The sequence below is a fragment of the Mus pahari genome, chromosome X, assembly GCF_900095145.1.
Source record: "Mus pahari chromosome X, PAHARI_EIJ_v1.1, whole genome shotgun sequence".
NCBI classification, from domain to species: domain Eukaryota; kingdom Metazoa; phylum Chordata; class Mammalia; order Rodentia; family Muridae; genus Mus; species Mus pahari.
In genome coordinates, this window is record NC_034613.1 from 58120670 (window position 1) to 58122578 (window position 1909).

Genomic DNA, 1909 nt, shown 5'->3' on the forward strand with positions numbered 1-1909 from the left:
TGGTGATCTGATAGGATGCATGGGATAATTTCAGTATTTTTGTATCTGTCAAGGCCTTTTTTGTGACCGATTATATGGTCAATTTGGGGGGAGGTACCATGAGGTGCTGAGAAGAAAGTATATCCTTTTGTTTTAAGATAAAATATTCTGTAGATATCTTTTAAATCCATTTGTTTCATAACTTCTGTTAGTGTCCACGTGTCTCTGCTTAATTTCTCTTTCCAGTGTCTGTCCATTGTTGAGAGTGGGGTGTTGAAGTCTCCCACTATTACTGTGTGATGTACAATGTGTGCTTTGAGTATTACTAAAGTTTCTTTAATGAATGTGGCTGCCCTTGCATTTGGAGCATAGATATTTAGAATTGAGAATTCATCATGGTAGATTTAACTTTGATGAGTATGAAGTGCCCCTCCTTGTCTTTTTTGATATCTTTGCGTTGGAAGTCAATTTTATTTGATATTAGAATGTCTACTCCAGCTTGTTTCTTCAGACCATTTGCTTGGAAAATTGTTTTCTAGCCTTTCACTCTGAGGTAGTGTCTGTCTTTGTCCCTGAGGTGGGTTTCCTGTAAGCAGCAAAATGTTCAGTCCTGTTTGTGTTGCAAGTCTGTTAGTCTATGTCTTTTAATTAGGGAATTGAGTCCATTGATTTTAAGATAAATCAAAGAAAAGTAATTTTTGCTTCCTGTCATTTTTGTTGTTAAAGTTTGGATTCTGTTCTTGTGGCTGTCTTCTTTTGGTTTTGTTGAGGGTTTCCTTTTTCCTTTTTCTAGGGTGTAGTTTCTTAGTGTTGGTGTTTTCCCTTTATTATCCTTTGAATGGCAGGATTCTTGGAAAGATATTGTGTGAATTTCGCTTTGTCATGGAATGAATACCTTGGTTTCTCCATCTATGATAATTGAAAATTTTGCTGGTAGGGGAAGGCCAGGGCCAAGTAGTGGGAGTGGGTGGGTAGGGGAGCAGGGGCGGGGGTGGGGTATAGCGAACTTTCAGGATAGCATTTGAAATGTAAATAAAGAAAATAATAATAAATACATTTTTTAAAAAAGAAAGTTTTGCTGGGTATTGTGGCCTGGGCTTGCATTTGTGTTCTCTTTATGTCTGTATAACATCTGTCCAGGATCTTCTGGCTTTCATTGTCTCTGGTGAGAAGTCTGGAGTAATTCTAATAGGCCTGCCTTTATATGTTACTTGACCTTTTTCTCTTACTGCTTTTAATATTCTGTCTTTATTTAGTGCACTTGTTGTGATTATTATGTGTTGGGAGGACTTTCTTTTCTGGTCCAGTCTATTTGGAGTTCTGTAGGCTTCTTGTATGTTCATGGTTGTCACTTTAGGTTTGGGAAGTTTTCTTCTATAATTTTTTTTGAAGATATTTGCTTGCCCTTTATGTTGAAAATCTTCATTCTCATCTACTCCAATTATGCTAAGGTTTGGTCTTCTCATTGTGTCCTGGATTTCCTTGATGTTTAGAGTTAGGATCTTTTTGCATGTTGCATTTTCTTTGATTGTTGTGTCATTGTTCTATGGAATGTTCTGTACCTGAGATTCTCTATTCCATCTCTTGTATTCTGTTGCTGATGCTCACATCTATCCTGATTTCTTTCCTAGGGTTTCTGCCTCCAGAGTTGTCGCCCTTTGGGTTTTCTTTATTGTTTCTACTTCCATTTTCAGATACTTAATCATTTTGTTCAATTCCATCCCCTGTTTGTTTGTGTTTTCCTGTAATTCTTTAAGGGATTTTTGTGTTTCTTCTAGCTGTTTAGCAGTGTTTTCCTGTAATTCTTTAAGGGATTTTTCTGTTTCTTCTACCTGTTTAGCACCGTTTGCCTGCAGTTCTTTAAGGACATCTACCTGTTTAGCATTGTTCTCCTGTATTCCTTTGAGTGAGTTATTAATGTTCTTCTTCA